The sequence below is a fragment of the Halichoerus grypus genome, chromosome 5 (genome assembly GCF_964656455.1).
Source record: "Halichoerus grypus chromosome 5, mHalGry1.hap1.1, whole genome shotgun sequence".
Lineage (NCBI taxonomy): Eukaryota > Metazoa > Chordata > Mammalia > Carnivora > Phocidae > Halichoerus > Halichoerus grypus.
This window is the reverse complement of record NC_135716.1, coordinates 86,506,190-86,525,847: the sequence shown is the minus strand read 5'-3', so window position 1 is coordinate 86,525,847 and position 19,658 is coordinate 86,506,190. Positions and strand designations below refer to the sequence as shown.

The following is a 19,658-nucleotide window of genomic DNA, read 5'->3' as shown; positions in this document are numbered from 1 at the left end:
CACACACTTGAACAGCAACCTAAGTAGTTGCTTAGTGAGAACTTTCACCCCTTTCTCACCCCCCCCCCCGTAGGCTCCACGAAGCGTGGAATGCAGAGTCCAACGAGGGGCTTGAACTCACGACCTTCAGATCCTGGATCTGACACTTAACCCACCGAGCCACTGGAGCGCCCCTAGCTAGACTTTTCCACACTTAGAATGTTGATGGCAGAAAGCTAATCTTGACTGGCTATGATTGATTGCTAAGGCTATCACTAAGCAAAGTCTTTTCCTGTGGCAAGTTACAGGTTTTCAGGCTCAGTCCTTGTAATATTTGGGGTTTGGCGCAATTCAAAAGTTCCTGGTTCTACCCAGTGGAGACGTGCATAAAAGCCCATCTCCTTAATGGCTTCCTGGCTCCATTTTAAAACCCCTTCACGCAAGTGACCCCATTTCATTCCACCTTTCAGATTCTTAACTGCAAAGGAATTCTAAATTTTTGGACTAATATAAATTTTCCCTAACTTGATCTAGATACCAGTTACTTTTAGCAAAATTCACTGGGCTCTGCACTTAAGATTTGTGCACTTATGTTCAATCATTTACTGTTCGAAAAAAAATTGGGGCGGGGGAAATGTTATCAAGTTTAGATTTTATTTTATTTGTTAGATTTTATTTAAAGTATACAGTTGGAGTGCGAACTCTCATTTCATCTCCTTTCTTTTTTGGTCTGAAAAGGCCCCACTGAATGTTTGAAATAACCAGAAAAATTGCTGTAGCCTCACCATTTTTAGAAAGATATCAACACAAGGTGGCACCTCCCTCACCTCCTTCCAGACATGGGGCAGTCCAGCATTTCAAGATGACTGTGACTCAAACGTGCACCGTGCGGTTTCCCCTTTTCTCAGCGCAGAGCTCCGGAGTCACGGGAAACAGTGCTCTCGAGCCGCGGGCAAGTGGCGCAGATCCTGCAGCTTTGTGACCCTCGCCACAACCAAGACACGGCTTTGAGGCGGACTGGAACCGAGGTTGCTACAAGTACAACGCAGAGTACTAAACACTACGCAGTGACCGAGAGCCACGGGCCGGCTGGCAACCGCTGTGCTCTAAGTCGTTCTAACAGCCTTCGTAATATTTTGGTGCCTTTTTTTCTTTTTTTTTTTTTTAAGAGAGCTACAGGTCTACGCAGTCTTCGTTCTTTCGGGTTCTCTTTTTCCTTCCTTCCTCCTCATTCAGCTACGATAAAAGAACCATTCTGCTCTCTCCAGGATCGGGCCCTGACCGCCGCGCAGGCCGCCTAAGGAGGTCTTGTTGCCCCGGGACGTGCCTCCGCAGCTTCTCTGCGCCCTTGCGCCTCCCTTTCCTCCCGCCACCTTCAGGCGGCCTGCGACCACGCCCACCCCCACAGAGCGGCGGAGCACGCGTGCGGCGGGGCTGGGCGCGCAGAGCTCCAGCGTGCGCACGGCCCGCCGTAGGCCTTTCCTGTTGCCCCGCTGGGAATGCTGCGCAATGAACTGTTAGAAGTTTGAGAAGTTTGAAAAAAGAAATTTCCATTTGAAAAGCTTTTGATTATTTCCATTCACGGGGTTCTTCAGTTCGTCGAGGGCCCCAAAGCTAAAGACGACAATGGAATTCAACAAGTCTCAGGAGAGGGTCCTGGTGCATCTGTGACCCTGTTCTCGGCGACGAGACACAAGAGCGACCATCACCATGACCACTGTCCTCGTAGAGTTTCCCTGCTTGGCACAGGAAACCGAAGAAGGCAGCGGAAGCACCCCTCCAGCCACGAAGACATCACTGCATGGTGGACAAATGCTCTCCTTCCGACCGCTTATATCCTTCCCAGCCCCTCCAGCACGCACCTGCGTCCTGGGCAAGAGGAGAAGTGGCGACGAAGGGCGGTCTGGTGAAGGCGGAGAAACGGCAAGTGCCAAATCAGGCGAGCCCACCGACTTGCAGCTTCCTGTGGAGCCCACTCGCCTCAGACCGCGGAGACGCTAGCATTTGAGGCGGTGGGGAGCAAATGGGGCGAGACCGTTGGGTTGCCCTTTTGTCTTCAGACTCGCTCAACGCAGGGCTTCACCTGATGAACACGCTGCGTCGACTACGATCCTGGTTTCCGGCTTTCCAAGGCTTTGGAACTCCTTTTATCTAGCGGGTGGCACGTCCAGGAGGTTAGCAGGTACTTACTACCTAAGGAGGTGGGAACGACGGGAAACGGGTCTCTGTGGCGCAATCGGTTAGCGCGTTCGGCTGTTAACCGAAAGGTTGGTGGTTCGAGCCCACCCAGGGACGTGTGCCTGGCTTTTAACTCAATTCGGCGTCTTTCCTTCTGTTTATCACGTGCAGATTTCCTCACTTAAAATCGAAGTTACTGGATTCTGGGTCCTATCACCTCACATCAGCTAACTCTTAAATAACACCCACCCACCCCACCTCCCCAACTTCATTCTCTCAGAATATCAGCTGGCCTATCATCTTTATACCCCTAAACAGGAACTCCTCAGACAGAAGAACCCAGGTTCTGGTGGGGTAAATTTTTTTATTCTGCCCTTAAAGATTGGATGAATAAGTTAAACTTTTGTGACTCAATTTTAGAAAAGTCTAAATTTGTTTGCATTCGTTGTTCAAAATTGCTTACTTTGGGAAGATTGTTCTTAAGGGTGCTTACTTTTTTTAAAATTAAGACTATTATTTTTTAGAGCAGTTTTAGGTTCACAGCAAGTTGAGGGGAGGGTACAGCGATTTCCCATACCTACTTCCTGCCCTCCACCCCCACATGAATTGCCTCCCTCATTGTCAACATCCCCCACTGGAGTGCTGCATTTGTTACAACTGATGAACCTACATTAGCACATCATAATCACCCGAAGGCTATAGTTTACCTTGCGGTTCACTCTTGGTGTTCTACATTCTGTGGGTTTGGACAAATGTATCATGAAAGAATTCACCATTAGAGTATCACACAAAGTATTTTCACTACCCTGAAAAACCTCTGTGCCCCCTTTCTGGCAACCACTGATCGTTTTACTGTTTCCACAGTTTTGCCTTTTCCAGAATGTCATATAGTTGGAATCATACAATGTAGCCTTTTCAAATCAGCTTCTTTCACGTGGTAATACACATTTAAGATTCTTTGATGTCTTTTCAAGGATTGGCAGCTCATTTCTTTTAAGTGTTGAGTATTACTTCCTTGTCTGTATGTATCACAGTTCATTTATCCCTTCACCTACTAAAGGACATCTTGGTTGCTTCTAAGTTTTGGCAATTGTGAGTAAAGCTGCTATAGGCATGGGTGGGCAGGTTTTTGTGTGGGTGAAACTTTCAACTCCTGTGGCTAATAGCAGGGAGCCTGATTGCTGGCTCCTATATTAAGAAAATATTTTTAGTTTTGTAAGAAAGTGCCAAACTGTCTTCCAAAGTGCCTGTACCATTTTGCATTCCCACCAGCAATAAATGAGAGTTCCTGTTGCTCCACATCTTCGCCAACATTTGGTGTTGATGTGCCTCAGTTTTTTCATCTGTAGCATGAGGCCAACAGGGGTAACCTGTACCCAGGAAGTGCCTGGATTTGGTAATTGCTCTATCAATAATGTCCTGATCAGTGGAATCCTCATCATAATTATCCTTTGCATTTTTTTGACAGAGGCATTTCTTCTATAGTATGTGTACTATTTATTTAACCTCTTTCATATTGCTTTTGCAATTAAGTCGGTTATATGGTTTTATGATTCTGAATAGGCTGCAACCATCATTCTTGTACACATACCTTTGGCCACCTGTGCAGGTATTTTTATAGTGTACAGAACTGGAAGTGCAACTACTATATTATAGTATTCCTAGGATTCTAATTTTAGGAAATCCTGCAAATTTGCCTTCCACAGAAGCAGTGCCTAAAAATTATATTCCAATTTATTTCCCAGCTTGTCCATGTCCCTTTCTTCGTTTCTTTGCCAAGACAACAATCTTTCTGAATCTCTATGATATTCTTTTTTTTCTTTTTTTTAAGCTTTTATCTATCTATTTGACAGAGAGAGACACAGCGAGAGAGGGAACACAAGCAGGGAGAGTGGGAGAGGGAGAAGCAGGCTTCCCGCCGAGGAGGGAGCCCTATGCAGGGCTCGATTCCAGGACTCTGGCTCGATCCCTGGGATCATGACCTGAGCCGAAGGTAGACGCTTAAGGAATGAGCCACCCAGGCGCCCCTATGATATTCTGATAAGGGAAATGCTGCCCTCCTGACTTAACTAAAGGGCAGGTACAACACAGGGACATCGTGAACATTACACAGAAACATTCTGTTGCATATGTTGGACGGCTAACCTTTCAGGATGCAGTCATTGAATACAGAGTCCTCCAATCACTGTCATTGTTTTCTGTAGTCAGCTAAGTTTAGGGCAGACTGCTCAGAGTGATGGCTTTGCTTCCTGCCAAGTAGCTTATGCAAGGGGAGAAAAGTCTCTCTGGCTCCAGATGGCTTTTCCTCTTTTTAAAAATAAATTTGGGGGCACCTCGCTGGCTCAGTTGAAAGAGCCTTCTACTCTTGATCTCTGGATCGTGAGTTTGAGCCCCATGTTGGCTGTAGAGATTGCTTAACTAAATAAAACTTTAAAAAATAAATGTTGGTTTTGCTTTTATTTGATGAAAACAATCTCTGATGCCTGTTCTCCTTGCTATGCAATGGTGAGCTGGCATGCAGATAACTGTCTCTATAGTATTCCTTGACAGTTTTTGGTTTTTTGCTATGTCCATAAAAATTAGCCTATCTGAGACATATCATGGGAGCCAATAGAATCCTGCCTTGACCGGCTCTTCCTGCACACCTGGACCATTAAGTGCTATTGGCTTAGTTCTTCTGTTGAATCTCATGAGCAGAAAGTGAACAAAGATCTTTGCCTTTTCCATACTAAGTGGGGTGATTGGAAAACTCTTCTCTCTCTCTCTCTCTGTCTCTCTCTCTCTCATTGTGCATCATTATTTTCTCCTATCAGTGGCCATCAGTGTGTGATTGTGGTTTAATTTTATGAAGTAAATTCCTGGGGCTAATCTCTGATGAGTGGTAGTTGACAGGGATCTCTAGTCCCTGGTAGGTCATAGATGACAACTAATCTAGCCTGTGAGACTTTTTGATTGCCTGTTGTCCTGAGGATTCTGGTCGGTATTTTCTGGTATTTACTTGGGGAATGCTATTGTTTGCTGGGTTCACATATATATTTCTGTATATTGTGGGTATGTGGGTGGTGCTGTGGATATTCGTACAGGTTCTCTAGACTCGCTGCAAAAATTTAACAGAGTAATTTGTTGTTTTCAGTGTTCTGACATTTCAAAATCTTATGCCTTGGTGTTGTGCACTGCACGGCTTCTCAGACCTTCTCAAACTTCATTCCTTGTCACACATTGTTGTTGTTGTTGTTGTTGTTGTTGTTGTTCTTTGCGTGGTGCTTGCTTTTTATCACAGCAACCACCCAAATCCAGCTTTGTGAAGAAATGATATCATTGCAAAGAATTTAGCATAATCTAGTGTTCATGAATTTTACTGTGTGTAAATTACATCTCTATAAACCTGACTTAAAAAATTTTTAAAAAGACTGACAATCCCAAATGCTGACAAGATGAGGAGCACTGGAATCTCTTAATTCTGGAAAGAGTAAAAATAAATTCCAAAACTGTTGGAAAAAAAAATTGGCAGTGTCAACTAAGGGTCATGCATTCATGGTTATATACTGTGGCCCAGAAATTCGACTTTTAGCTACATACCTTAGTCCTGTGCTGTGCAATATGAAAGTTCAAGCCACATTCAGCTACTGAACACCTGAAACGTTGTTAGTATCACATGTTGCAATGACAATAGTTTTGATATAGTAGGTCTAGTACAATATTAAAATAGATTTCATCTTTTTCATTTTACTTTTTTAAAATGTATCTACTATGGAGTGCCTGGGTGGCTCAGTGGTTTTAGTGGCTGCCTTCAGCTCAGGTCATGCTCCCAGGGTCCTGGGACCGAGCCCCACGTCAGAGCCTGCTTCTCCTTCTCCCCACTTGTGCTCTCTAGCTCTCCTTCTCCCAAATAAATAAATAAAATCGTTTTAAAAATGTATCTACTAGAAAAATTGTAATTATATGTGACTGGCATTATATTTCCATTAAAACGGGCTGTCCTAGAGAAATGTATATGTCCACTAAAAGACATATAAAAGAATGTTCATGTAAATCCATAATATCCTAAACTGGAACCAACTCAAATGTGCAAGAGCAGAATAAATATATTGAGACATAATTCATGCAAGGAATATGGAAACAAGAACTACATGGAAAACATGGATAAATTTCAGACATGATGTTGAGTGAAAGAAGTCAGACCAATGCCTCTCTCCTCTTTCAATGTCTGTGAAAGCAAAGGCCAAGAAAAATTAACATATATTGATAGAAGTGGGGGGCAGTGTGGTGTGGGGGTTTGGGATGGAGATGACTCTGTGAGCTCTTGGGTGGGAAAAGTCATGAGGAAGATTTCTGTGGTCTGTTAAAGTTCTGTACTTTACTTGGTACTACCTCAGTGCTTGTTCGGGTTGGCTTACATTGGTAATGGTTTTTTAGTGGTACACGTTTTGTACTTTATATTTAGTAGGCCTTGGTTTGAAAACGTTTAAAGCCACTTGGCTATGCTAAAGTGAAGTTGATACTTCTTCTGGTTTGGCGGAGGCAAGTGGGCAAAGTAAGTTGAAACTATTTGTTGTGATATTTTTTGCTCTCCTCGGATTTTTGGCTTTCCTCTGCTATCTGCTGTCTAATTACTTCTGTATTGCTCACAGCCATTACCTTAAGCTGACATCCAACTGTTAAAGGTGTGTCAAGCAGAGAACAAAATTGGCTCTTTTCAGAATAATTATGACTCAACAGGGGTGGTGGTGAAGTTGAGAAATCCTGATGGAGAAAGTAGTTCAGTTAGGCTTCATTAAGAGATGCCAAGGGAAGGACCCTGGCAGGTATTACAGAAAGTTGGGTGGGCGGGGCAGGGAGTCACCACATTCACCCCACAACTATACTTTCAAGAACTTCTGGGAGCATTCACAAATAGCCAAAAATATTGACCTGATGAGTTAGGCAGCTTCACCAGAATGAACTGTCTAGACTAGCTGTTTGCAGGCTTTCAGCTCATCCGTTTACCAAGGAAAGGAAAACAAAACCAAAATATTCTCAAGCCTTCTGTGGGTTTTTTCTTTCTCCTCTTGTTTCTGTCTCTTTTCTAAATCCTGTTTTTCTCTTTGTTTAGTGACAACATTCTTATAACTGTTTGCATTTCTATAAGTCGACTTGAGTGAGATAACTCATTCAAAGTCTCTTTACTACTGATATTGAAATAAAATTTTCATATTAACCTCTGTATACACATCATAGCTAGCTTTGAAATATGTTCAGGGGTGGAGAAGCTTCTATGGAAAATGTGGCCCTTGAAACATCCGAAGACAGGTCCTTTCTAGTCTTAAATAAAGCCAATTCCCAGTTATCTTATGGTCAACACACCCGTTGTCATTTTCTCTGTGTCACTCTCCATTCTGGTCCTTTGTGTCCCACCCTCAGCTTCTGGTGGATCTGGGAGACCTGTTGTGTTTTCACTTTGTCTAGGATGCTCTTTCACTCTCTGGGACAGACTTGGGGAATGAAAGGTATTGGTAACCAGAGTCAAAGCCCCTAAGGTGCCAGAGCTTTGCTGGGCTTGGCCTTCTGGCTCCCATGGAAGGTCAAAACCTCACCATCACCATTTAAGTCCTACCTCAGAACTTTGTCTTTACTCTTTAATGACCAGTAAAGCCATTGCTTCTATGACTTCCATTCTTGTTCCGCAGTCTTGTCTGTGCTATAGAGAAATTAGCTTTGCAAAATTCAGTAAAAACGCTGCTCTTGGGAATCAAACGCAGTGTCCTGGGGATGGGACAAAAATTCTACCAGAGACCCACAATGGCTGACATGACTCTTTTTACTCCTGCATCACCTAATCCACACAGAGATTGCATGGCTCTGTGTGACCTCCTGCAACCAGAGTCTGGAGTCATGCTCTTGTCCCAGGAACTTTCAAAAACAAGGAAACTTCTGCAGTGTACGACGTTGGTTGTACAACAGTGCTTCAGCAACATCAGTCAAACCTGTGGGGAACGGCGTGAAGCCACCACCTGGGTAGAGCCCCATGACCATCCAAGGGACCGAGACCCCACCTGTGAGAGAGCAGGACTGGCTGAGGCTCCCATTTGTTCCTTTGCTTGGGGAAAGTGTGTGGATCTGATGAGGAAGCAGAGGCAGCAGGGGAGATGGCCCCTGGAGTTGAACTGACATTCAGCTGTATCTAGGCAGCTGAAGAAAGCCATTCAGAATTGTTGTTGGGGCTGCCTGGGTGGCACAGTGGGTTAAGCATCAGACTCTTGGTTTAGGCTCAGGTCATAATCTCAGGGTCGTGAACTGTTGGGCTCTGCACTCAGCACAGAGTGGGCTTAAGACTCTCCTTCCCTCTCCCTCGCCCCCCACCCCACACTTGCTCCTGTGTGTGCACTCTCTCTCTCTCTCTCTCAAATAAATCTTTAAAAAAAAAAAAAGAATTGTTATTAAAAGTGAGGTGTCATTAATCTGTTTACTGCTACAGAGAAATAAAGCAGATGATTTTATGGTATGATGGTTATTCTCTAACCTGTGCTGCCCTATACTGTAGCCACTGGCCACATGTAGCTATTTAAACTTAATTATGAAGTAAAAAAAAACAAATTTGAAAATTCAGTTTCTCAGCACTAGCCACATTTCAAGCACTCAATTGCTGTAGGAGTCCAGTGGCCTCCGCATTTGAAACTGCACATCTGGCTCATTCATCTGGCACGTCAGTTACACATAAGATTTGTTTATTTCAAGGTCCTGACTTTTCCTTTAGCATTAGATTCATTTTAGTGCATCTAGGACATCCCTAGGACCAGCAGCTCCTGTGTCTGTATGATCTCTCCGCTTTCCCTGAGCTATAATGGAGAGGAGGACTTTCCTGTTTTCTCTGGGCTGGTAGAGAGGAACCATTCCATGCCCTGGCTACTGCAGGGCAGTGGTAAACCAGGCATGACCAGGGTCTTGCATTGATCAGTCCAGCCCCAGCGTTGCTCTAGGTTACTCTAAAGGCTGCCCCTGCCCACACCTCAAGGGAATGCTTGTGGAGGCTCCTGGGCTCGCTTATTACTTCTGTTACGAACTATAACAACACGATTTTTTCCTTTTATGTGATATTAGACTTACATCCTGTTTGTGGCAGTTCCTACTGGTATTTCAGTTGTGATGCTGATATACAGTTAACTTTAAAAATAAATTGACTATGTAAAAGATGTAAATCAAAGTATGGAAAATATTAGCTAATCGATGATAAAGGTACGTGGATGTGGCCAAATATGGAAGTGCTGTGTTCACTAATGAACTTTGAAAAGCATGATTCTGTCTCATTTTTGTGGGCTAGCCTCCCTTTCCCTTGTCACTCCAGGAGCACTCCCTTTTGCCCTAAGTCGGGTAGGCAAGAATGCTCAGCGGTCTCTCTGCACTTTGAACACAAAAGGCACAGTCAACCTTTTTTTTTTTTTTTTTTGCGAACCTCTCTAGGGAACTTCCTTGTTCAGACCATTAAGAAGAATCAAAATTTCATAAACACTTCTGATGATGTGATTACATCATCCCTGGGACCTCGGAGTGTGTTTCTGGGGAAGACTAAATCGTTCTGTGTGCTCTTTCTTCTTTATTTCATCAATTAGTCCTCAGTGTTTTGTAGGCTTTACTTTGAATCTTCTCTTTTTTTCCCCCCCAGATCAGGGAGGTTAAGCAAGAAGGAGGGGAGGCACATTTCGGTAAAGTCTTCTCAGTGAGCACTGGCATGATGGCCAGGCACAGGGGCTCTGGAGGGAGACGGCCTGGCTCTGAGTGCTGGCTCTCACTATCACCAGGCTCGGGCCCAGGGAAAGTCAGCTCAGCCTTTCAGTGCCCTAGTGTTCTCGTCTGCAACAAGGGTGGTCATGACCTACACACTCTCAGGGTTGTTACGTGCACTAGATACGCTGCACACGGTACAGCACCGAGGAACTGTGTGCCGGTCACACAGTGAAGCTCTGAGAAGTAGTATGATCATTAAGACTTTGGTTTCCACTTCTAACTGTACCACTGCTGACCTTCGACATTCCTCAGAATAAAGGAGTGTTAAATGGTTTGGTTGGCCTCTTCTCCGCCATATTAGTGACCAGCACCTGGAAAACTGGTTACTTGGTAATTTTGATAGTGATTTAACTGAGTGGAGATAGCGCAGCAGGGAACTGGTTCCAGCTTCATCAAATCCTTGCACCTTGGACAGGCATGATGATTGTTCTGCTCATGGTAGACAGTCTATTGCACATGCTTCTAGCAAGAGCTTTTACTATCATCCAGTCAGACTTATCCCTAGTATTCTAAGAAAACTTCAAGTATGCACCAGTGATCCCTTTAAGGAAAAAAAGGAGTAAATATAATTTATCTGGAAGTTATAGATTTCATCTTTCAGTGATGGTGGGGTATTTGTAGCAAACCAGCATTCACCCTGAAAAGAAAGAAAGTCTGAACGGAAGGAATTCTGTCTGAAGTCTTTGGAGAGCTATCAGTTCAGTTCCAGAGAAGAGAAGACGGAAGAGAAACTCAATGGAATAAAACTAATTTTCTAGCTTTTCCCCCTCAGGGCATTTGCCAGTTCTTGGCAGGAACAAGAGATTGAGAAACTGGAGAGAGGGCGGCTACTAAGAGCCAGAGAAAACAGCCACACATTAAGGAATTTCATAGATCTGGACAGAGAAAGAGGAGAAGGAGGTAGGACGTGTGGAGCTGTCCAAGGATTCAGACTTGAGGAGCCAAGATCCTGGAGTGGGTTGAATGAGCTGGATGCTTGGGACAGAACTTCCCCCTCGATACATTTGCAAATTAAGCTATGTGCACGTAGGAGGCTATGAAGGCAAGCAGAGTGTAGCTGAAAGAGAGTGGAATTTGCAGCACTACCATGGGGCTAAGGAGATACAGACTGAAGTTCAGGGTTCATCGAAGAGGAGGGGCCTGAGGAAACATGCCAAGGTCTCAGGTGGGAGCCCTAGCCGTCTACAGCACAGCAGCCTGAGCAAACTAGCTGTAGACTGAGTCTTCCCATGAGTGCAAACAAGCTGCAAATCAGCGTAGTGAAGGATTGGAGGTGATCCGTTCCTCTGCTGCCTGCTGGGGGAGAGGGTGAATAATCTTCAGAGAAAGACGACATCGTCCAAACAGGCTATCATTCTTCACACAACAGGGTCATCATTCAATCACAATATTCTAGGATTGTAAGGGAAGAGAAGCAAGAGGGGGAAAAAAGCAAACCATGGAAATTGACTCATGGGTGATGGAGATACTGAGTTATCAGATAGGAACTTAAAGTGGTAGGTCTTAGGGCCACCTGGCCGGCTCAGATGGTAGAGCATGTGACTCTTGATCTTGGGCTTGTGAGTTCAAGCCCCACATTGGGTGGAGAGGTTACTTAAAATATTTAAAAGTTACTTCCAATTTTTTAAAAAGATAAAGTGGTATGATTCGGCTGTCCAGAAAGTAGATGACAAGATAAAAATTTTCATCAGAGAAATAGAATCAATTTTAAAAATCAGATGAAAATAATAGAAATAAAAGATGTAATAGCTGACATTTTTTAAAAAAGTCATAGCAGTTTGGAAGAGAGATTATTAACCTGGAAATATAGAAGTAGAAAAAAACTCTCCAGACTTAAGCATAGAGAGCTAAAAGCAAGAGAAATTGAGAAAAAAGAGTGTTACAAAGATATGGGCCTTGTCCTGAAGGCCTAACACGTGTATAATTAAAGTCTCAGAGGTTGGAGGAGCCAGAAAGTGGGGCAGAAACTATATTGAAAGATAATACGGACAATTACGGAAAAATCGTGATGACCTATCCAACCACATGTGCAAGAAGATCAATGAACTTCAAGCCAGATAAGGACAAGAAAATCACACCCCCAAACTTCTGAACACCAAAGACAAAGGAAAACAATCATAGCAGCACCCGGATTGGGGGAAGGGGGCGAATTCCCATTACATCTTCCAAAGATTGGGAGCTGAATTCTCAGCAAAAACAATGAAAAAGAAGACCTCAGGGAAGGGCTAGAGCAAGATCATTTCCAGCCTATTGGTGCTGCTAACCCCTGGCTGAGTATCTTTCAAGAGGAAGTGAAGACCTTACCACATAAGCAGCTGACACTAACTAAAGGAAATGCAAAAGGTAACTCTTCAGGCAAATGCTAACCGGCCACAAGGGAAATGTGGAAAATGAAGGTAGGAATGAAGAGCAATGGGTGGATAGGTTAAACATGTGACTAAGTCAAATAAATCTCACTATACAAACAATAATAATAATAATGTTTATGAATTCAAAATGTATGTTGAAAGAAAATTAATGTGAAACACTCAAAAATGAGGTGAGTAAATGGAAATGAGGTGTTCCAGAGTTCTAGCATTGTCTAGGAAATGTAAGAGGTTCTAATGTATCAGTCTTTTGCATAGATTTTAGAGAATACATGAAAGTAACTTATTTGTGTCCATATGAAACAAATATTGAACTAAATATTTAGTGTAGTATTTATTGAATTAATATTAACTAGAACTAAAATGAGTCAACCTTTTGGGAATTCTCAGGTTTTAAAAAATAATTAACTTTCTTTATCGATGCTGTATATATCTATCTGTTATGTCCATCTGGTCTAATCTGTCATTCAAAGACACTGTTAATTAACTTCATGTTTGATGTTAAGGTTGTAAAAATAGAAAGTAGACAGTGAAATGTGATAAAGGTCTAAACCCTTGTGACTATCAGACAGACCCATGTATTTCCATCAACCCAGGAAGTTTCTTGGCAAAATATTTCAAAGAGGGAACCACTCTTCTCCGCGGATCCTTCCTGGGAATGGGATCACACAGGAGTATCAGATAGGTACGTTTAAATGCATATGTTTTAGGTGTTCAAAAATGTCTTTATGGTGGTCATCTTTTGCTGAACACACTTTTGGAGGGGGTTGTCCGCGTTATTGCCTTATCCATAGTTTAGATGTTTTTACTACGCAGTACTAATCCATTCTAAAAGTATACAAGGGTTTGGGTATAGACATGTGTTGATGGACATGGGGGTTTTATCCAGCTTTGCCTAGTATAAATGACATCGCACCAACGTTTGTGTAGAAGCCTCTTTGGGATGTAGGCATTCATTGTTCTCAGGAAGTAAATAGCAATATTACTAGGAACAGGGTAGGTATATTTTTTACATTTTCGAGAAACTGCCAAGTATCAGGAAAGTAGTTGTGCTTTAATTACACTGCAATCAGTATCACACAGTAACCTCATACTCATTCGAATGGGGGAGGGAGAGGGAAAGCAACTTTAAAAATCTATTTTTCTAGGCTTTTCGTCTTCACTTTGTTCCAAATATTAAAGCCTCTGTGAATGTGGCTGGGGTCACACCAAGTGTCCCCACCAGCCTATTCAGCCACACAGAGGCTCCAAGGCAGCCCACCCAGGAATCACTGATAAACGCCAGGTAGGGATAGACCTTCCCTCCCCAGTCATGGCTCTGTCACTCTTGGGGTCTGTGCTACTAAGAACGGTTTCTTGCGCTTCCTTTTCATCCCGCCGTTCCATGGCCTGGATTTCACTGGACACTGTTCGATGGTCATGGCCACAGGCCTCTTGTCAGTGGCTTGAAAGCAGCCCAGGCAGGAACCGGAGGGACCGCTTTTGCCCGGAGGATACCAAAGAGACGCCCCTCTACCGAGAGGACGGCGCAGAAGCGCAGAGCCCAAGGGCCCGCGAAGGAAGAGCGCGCGGGTGAGGCGCCGCGGGGCAGGCGGGAGGCCGGGGAGGGCGCGTCCTCCGGTTCCTGGGAGGATTCCCGGCGCCGAGCCGCGGCCACGAGCCGAGAGCACCGACCGCGCCCGCGGTGAAAGGGGCCGCCGACAGCTCAGGAGGGCGGGTGACCCCACGGCCGGGCGGCGGGGGCGCCTGGGGGCTCAGACGCCCCTGACCGGCCCCCTCCGGGAGCTGGGGAGTCGGCGGGGCGCCTTCTGCACCGGGGCCGTCGTTCCGGATCTGGAAACCCTGCGCTCGGTGCGGATCCCGGAGCCAGACTGCCGAGGGCCCCCGGGTCTTCGCCTCCTGCGGGGAGACGCGGAAGCCTAAGGCGGCGCCGCGCGGGGGCTGCGGTCCCTTTCCCTGAGGCGTCGCGGGGGCTCCCGGCGGCCTTTCGCACTTGGAAAGAAGTTGGTGGCACGAGCGAAGGTGTTCAGGGTTCCGGCCCGAGACCCGCCACCCGTCCCGTTTCCGTAGTGTAGTGGTTATCACGTTCGCCTCACACGCGAAAGGTCCCCGGTTCGAAACCGGGCGGAAACAGCTCCCTTTTGCCCCCAGTTCTATTCTATTGTTGGTGAAAACACAAAGGAGGAGCCTTGGAGCCAAGGCGGCCTCGGCGGGCGCAGCCCCATTTTCCATTCAGAAAACCAAACACAAAGCAAGACTGCGCTTCCCTTGCTTCCTGAAAGCCTGCTCGGCACTTCACAGCCTGGCCTCGCTCGTCCGCGGCGAGTCTCAGCGGAGAGCAGCGCACAGCCAGTTCGTCAGGCCCACGAGGGCTCCCGGCACCAGGCCCACTGCAGGTTTCCTCTACCTCCAGAAAGCCCCTGAGCTGCTCCCCTGGCGCCTCAATCCGCTGTCCGGGCGGACGGGCCCCGTGGCTCTGAACACCAACCCAGTCTCCCCGGCGGGGCACACGTGGCTTTCCCGACCCCAGCACGCCGGCGCAACGGGTGCATTTGCCCCACAGAGCAAAGGAAAACCAACTGCGCCTGGGACTCGTAGAGGAAGAGTTTCGGGCTCCTCCTAATGAGCCCGCAGGTGCCAGCAACAGGAGAGCCCCTGAGCTAGCTGGCGGGTCCCGAAGTAGAGGGACCCCACCCGCTGCGAGCCAAGTCCGCCCCGCACTCACCAGGAAACCGAGGCTCGGACAGAGAGCGTGGCCTTGGCTCTGCCGCACACAGGGCTAAAGCTCGACTAGAATGTAGCACAGGCCAGTTACCTTGGGGTCAGACCTCAGAGCCCAAAGCGCCTCTGAGGCTGGGAGAGGTGATGAGCAGCGGGGCAAGGGCTGGGAGCCTTGGGCCGCTGGGAATCGCCCCCACTTTTGCTCCGTCCCTCTGGGAAATCTAACCTTTACTTTCAGGGTTTTCACCTGCAAGGGCCAAAGCAGGGATCCTGTGTGGACTCCTGGTGATCTGTGTGATCCGATTTGGATTTTCAGCGCTGTGGCTCAGGTTCCATTCCCAATCAGGGAGACCTTTTGGCATTGTCACCTTACTTAGGATTTTCCTTTTCATCCCGGTAAGTGTGGTGTACAGCAACGGGCATGCGCAGAAGTGTCTCTACGCTGAGTCCCTAAATACCAGAGGTCCAGACTCAGGGTCCTTGTGATCTCCTGGCTGGGAGAGGAGAGCTGGGATGAGCAGCCAGGGCAGCGGCTCACCTCCATTCACCTCACAAACCTAAAGTCTCACTTCAAGGGTTTTCATCTAAAGAGAACCTGGGACTTGACTTTATCACTCCTTTAAAACAAACAAACAAACAAACACTTTGAAACATACAAAACAAGTTGCAGGAGTGGTAACGTCCTGTATCCCTCAGCTAAGTGCACCAGTTAGCATTTGCCCACATTTACTTTCTCTCTCTCCATATATATGTTTGAAAGTACCCTGCAGACATCTCAAGGTAACTGGCTGGGCCACTGTTGCTCCTTTCCTTGGGCGATGTCCGTCAAAACCAGCCTCTGCAGGACCTTTCCTCCAAGGCCAGGGGAGGACATTGTCCTCTGGAGGAGGTCCCTCTTGTCCCTTCAGGAACCAGACACCTGTTGCCTTCAGGCTGTTAGAGAAGCTTCAGGCAGGCCGAGTGTTACTTGCCTCTCCCAGATGGTGCAGGCCAGGTGTGCCCTGTGCTTGTAGGAACTCGTTGAGGTTGTCATGCCCCCAGCACCACCTGCCCTCTGGACTCCTTCTGGTGGCTTTGGTAGGCAGTGGGTCCAGGGTCAGCCTGAGCTCTAGAACCCCCCACCCCAGGAGAGACCCTTCAGGGAGGTGCAGCTGCCCCCTTAGCTCCTGCCCTCCCGACTCTCTGTGCCCTGCAGGGATCTTAGAGGGTCCTGGCCCAGCAAAAAGTGAAGAATCCTTTCCTATGGTGGGAGGATGAGGGCAGCAGGTGGAAAATTCTTCAAAGGGAAGGGGGAAGTTTTCAAGAGCTTTTCAGAGTTGTCTGTGTTGATGCTGTCAGGTAGGTGGCTGTCCTGTGATGATGGTGCTTAGTCTTACCTTGTCCTGGCCTTGAGCTGGTCCTGGCTCCAGTCTGAGTCCAAGCCGACACAGGCAATTTGAAGTTTGTATTCAGTTGTGCCTCTCCCCGAAGTGAGGAAGTGCCTGACCTTCTATTTCCAGGACCCCAGTGGGGGTCCAAGGATGCTATTGATGCCATTGATGGGGTTTTCTCCCTTCCTTCTTTTCTTTTTTCCTTTTTCCTTCCTCCCTTCCTTCCTCCCTCCCACTCTCCCTCCCTCCCTCCCTCCCTCCCTCCCTCCCTCCCTCCCTCCCTCCCTCCCTTCCTCCCTCCCTCCTTCCCTTCCTGCCTTCCTTCCCTTCTTTCTTTATCTCTCTCCTTTTTTTCTTTCTTACTTTCTTTTCATGTTATTTTTAAGTAATCACTACACCCAAGGTGTGTCAGCTGGAACTCACAATCCAGAGATCAAGAGATGCATGCTCTACCAACTGAGGCAGCCAGGCACCCATCCCACTTCCTTTCTTGCTGAATCTGTAACTCAGGGAAAAGAACAAAAACAAAAAACAAAAACAGTTTAGCTGAGATCGGTTAGTGGTGTCGGTGCCAGGTACAAGAAAAAAAAATCAAGTGGAGTCTTGAGTATTTTTAAAACACTTTAAAGGATTTAAATAATTTATATATAATGGCATAGAACATGTTTATATCATGTCGTATTTCTAAAGAGGACTCCTTGTGTGCATCAGACTGGTTTAATAACTTTGATCTAAAAACTGCTTTATGTTGTCTTCTAGATTTTCGAATACTGTAGAAAATATTGGTAGGTAGTATTCCAGTTTATACAAGTCTTGGGTTCATTTTCTCTTCAAAATCCCAGTGACCCTTAGCTGCCTAAATCTCCTATACTGGTTTTACTGGTCCAACAAACACAGTTTAATCCAATACTATTTAAGAGTTTATACAACATGAAATTATGTGTTTCAGTAAGATAAATACATCATATGATATTTTTAATGGAGATTAAGTCTTACAATTCTGGAAATCATAGTGACTCAATTATTCTTACAATCCTGGGGGGTAAACCTTTTTAGGTATCATATATGATCCCAGCATGCATTTCTCCATTATGTGTCAGGGGCATTTGCAATTTTAAGATCTATTGTGATCTTTAAGTTCTCCCAATGATACTAAATTCAGTTAATTAATGTACCTATCATCTCAGCCTAGAGCATTTCTAATTAGGAGAGAAATCATAAAACACCTTTAATATAGTGCTGCTGCCCATTTTTAGGCATTAGCTAGAGTGGCTGCTGGAACAGGTTAAGAGGAGTGAACCTTTAGGAGATATCGGTGAGTGTAAAAAACACATGCGATATCTGCTCCAGCAAGGAAAGGGCTATCAGTGAATGATAGGGCAACTTTAAAAGATATGAGCGATTGGGGAAAAAAAAAAAAAAAAGGAATGATTGGAGTCCCTGAAAAGACTGGGGGGAAAGAAGCAATTTTTGAGGAAACAACGACAGAAGAATTTCCAATCATAATAAAAATTATAAACCCACCAATCCAAGGAGCCAAATGAACACAACGAATGAGCACAAGACACATGAAGAAAACCGTATCTAGTCACATCCTAATTATATTGCTCAAATCCATGGAAAAAGAAAACAAAATCTGCAAAGCGGCCAGAGGAAAAAGGCATGGTACCTACAGTTTTCTGGTGGGAAGGAGTGTGAGAAGGCACTGGAGCAACCTCAAAGTCAAGGAGGATGTCCCCTCCAAAAGAGGCTTTTTTCAAAAATGAAGGTGAGTGACATTGACAGACATCGAAATGTTGAAAGACTACATCACCAGCAGACCCACACTACAAGAAACGTTAAAGGAGTCCTCCAGGAAGAAGGACAACCATACCAGATGGGAATCTGCGTGTAGCCAAAGGGATGAAGGACAACAGAGTGGTAACCGCATGGGAAGACAGATGAGATTTTTTTCTTATTATTTCAGTCTCTTTAAAAACACGAGGCAGATGAAACCAAAGTAGTAAGGATGGGTTTGGGGGTTTCTAACACGCAAAGTAAAGTAAAACGCACGAGAGCTACAGCATAAAGGCGGGCAGGGGAGAAACGTGAAGAGGTAGGAGATCCCTTGGAGGGAGGCTGGTAAGTTGCACGTGTATGCGGCTATGAAGCCTAAAGCAGTGGCTGAAATAACAAAAGAAAGAGTTATAGCTAATAAGCCAACAAGGGACAGAAGCGGATCATATAAAAACCATGGGACCACTGTGTTAGAGCAATTGCTCTTCCAGGACTCTATCCTGTAGAAATACTAGTCAAGTACGAGAACGATGACGACAGCAGTATTTGTAACCATAAAACTCTAGAATCAACCGAATGTAAAGAGTATAAGGAAAGGGTTAAATAAGTACTGGCACAAACGCACGGTGGCAGAAACTGCACTGTTAAAAGGCATTCGAGGACTTCCGGATTCCCGGCGACCTGCTTTCCTCCAGAGCTCTCCCCCTCCAGAAGCCCTGGTGGCCTTCTGATCTTGGCTTCGGTCCTCCTGTTGTGCACGTGCCAAACGACACTCTGTCTTGTCCCTTCTAAAAGGAACCACCTCGTCCCTGGGTGGGCTCGAACCACCAACCTTTCGGTTAACAGCCGAACGCGCTAACCGATTGCGCCACAGAGACCTTCGGGGAGCCCCCGCCCACACCCCAGTAGAGAGCAAGCACGCGCTCAACGCCAGGGGGAGCCACCCGCCTCCTGTCTGAGGCGACTGGGGCCCGAGGGGAGCTGAAGGCCGGTGGCTTCCCGGGACCGTTCTTCGCGTTTGGTCCGCCGGCACCCGCCCTTCGGCGCCGCTGGCGCTCCGCTCGCTCCACTCGGCCGCCGTCCGTGTGGGGGAAGCTGGAGAGCGGGGGAGGTGCGGGCGGTCAAAAGGGGGCAAACGCCAAGAGGCGGCAAGGGAAAGCGGGGGAGGCGTGGACGGGACAAGGAGACTTCCCAGGACGGCCGTGCAGAGGCGCCGGCCGGACTGGGGGACCGGAGAATGGTTTTTGTGGTGGTTTTGTCCTTACCGCGTAGGAGAGTTGAGAGGAAGGGAAGGAAAATCCGAAGAGCCGGCGGGGAAGAGAGCACAGCGCCCGTACCTGCGGTTTGTCCGAAAAGAAAACAGCGCAGTAACTGGAACGACATTGCGTCAAGAGTCCTGGAGCGACGACCAGGCTTGCCGCCGGGAGGGTGGCGCGCCGTGATCGTATAGTGGTTAGTACTCTGCGTTGTGGCCGCAGCAACCTCGGTTCGAATCCGAGTCACGGCA

The 19,658-nt window shown here is 46.4% G+C and overlaps 4 non-coding genes across 4 annotated transcripts; 3 read left to right on the top strand and 1 right to left on the bottom strand.

Annotated features, from left to right (window-relative positions):
- Positions 1–2,200: 2,200 nt before the first annotated feature.
- Positions 2,201–2,274, top strand: TRNAN-GUU (transfer RNA asparagine (anticodon GUU)). Its single transcript has one exon. It is a non-coding gene; the product is annotated as a tRNA-Asn (tRNA).
- A 12,070-nt stretch (positions 2,275–14,344) lies between these two features.
- Positions 14,345–14,417, top strand: TRNAV-CAC (transfer RNA valine (anticodon CAC)). Its single transcript has one exon. It is a non-coding gene; the product is annotated as a tRNA-Val (tRNA).
- Positions 14,418–18,955: 4,538 nt separating this feature from the next.
- TRNAN-GUU (transfer RNA asparagine (anticodon GUU)) lies at positions 18,956–19,029 on the bottom strand. Its single transcript has one exon. It is a non-coding gene; the product is annotated as a tRNA-Asn (tRNA).
- Positions 19,030–19,586: 557 nt separating this feature from the next.
- Positions 19,587–19,658, top strand: TRNAH-GUG (transfer RNA histidin (anticodon GUG)). Its single transcript has one exon. It is a non-coding gene; the product is annotated as a tRNA-His (tRNA).